Raw genomic sequence first — 1,362 nt, 5'->3', positions numbered from 1 at the left:
AAAATTAATTCAGTATATTTTAATAGATTTGCGTAACTAAGTCAATTCTTTTTCTCTTCATGGTACTTCTCTTGTGCTTTAAACATTATCTTATTGAAATCCAGAAATTAAACGCCCTCAATGTTTCACCTAGATAGGATTAAAACTCCAAATTCACTTGTATTTATAAGGCTTTTCTAATCTTCCCAGGCAGAAGTAATCCCAGACACTTTATATTTCTAGTTAACTTTTCATATCTGAACTCTTTAATTTCTTCAACAATTAGATTGTTGTCCACTTGAGGAAAAAAGACTCTCCTTATATCCTTTAAGGAAATAGTTGTATTATAACTATTATGCTAGTATTACAACTAGCATAACACTTTGCCCATAGTAGTTTTTAAAAAAATATGTATGGTCATCAGATAGCAGTATATGGTAAGAAAATAGTCTAATATTAAAGAATGAAATAAAAACTCAGAGCAATAGTTCTCAAACTTAAAAATCAAATTTAAAAATCCTATTGTCCAGGACCTTCTCTAGAATAATTCAGTCAATAACTCTGGGGTGTGAGACCTAGGCATCCAAGGCTCTAAAAACTCCCCAGTCAGTTAGTTTCATTGCACCGCAGAGTCTGACAACCGCTGTCCTAGAGTGGTAGCTTGCAAACAGAAGTGACCTTCATATGTATTCATATGTTTTAAACTACCATCTAGGCAGTTAAAAAAAATAGCTAGCTAGCTAGGTAGAGAGAGAGAGAGAGAGAGAGAGAGAGAGAGAGAGAGAGAGAGAGAGAGAGAGAGAGAGAGGTAGATATGTAACTCCTGCGTACCACTCCTAGAGATTATGATTTAGTAAGTCTTAAGTAAAGTGAGAAAATCTGTACTCAGAAATAACAAAACCCTCACAGATGAGTCTAATATGCAGCCAGGTTTGAGAATCACTGCTTAAATCTAGACCAATGGCTCCAAGGATGTGGTTCCAAATCAGCATCAGCATCATCACCTGGAAACTTAGAGAGGAAAATCCCTGCTTCCCACTCCAGATAGACCTACAGAATCAGAAAGTCTGGAGTGGGGTCCACAAATACGATTCATCAAGCTTCCCGGCGATTCTGGTACACGCTGGACAGTGGGCACCACGGAGCTACACTACTGTGATCCACTGATGTGCTCTGTGCTGGAATACTAAAATATACTAATAATAATTAAGATAAATTATTCCAAAAGGACAAATAAATTACACGATGAATAAGATTTTTTATATTTTAAGTTTTGTTAACCTTAATGTTTATCTTAGACTTTTGGTACCTATTCCCACTGACATGTTAGTGCCATTAACAGACATTAAAACAAATTATAATTAAAAACTTTAAAAAGAGTGA

The sequence above is a fragment of the Rousettus aegyptiacus genome, unplaced genomic scaffold (assembly GCF_014176215.1).
Source record: "Rousettus aegyptiacus isolate mRouAeg1 unplaced genomic scaffold, mRouAeg1.p scaffold_m13_p_15, whole genome shotgun sequence".
Lineage (NCBI taxonomy): Eukaryota > Metazoa > Chordata > Mammalia > Chiroptera > Pteropodidae > Rousettus > Rousettus aegyptiacus.
The sequence above is the reverse complement of the archived record's forward strand: the minus strand, read 5'-3'. Positions refer to the sequence as shown.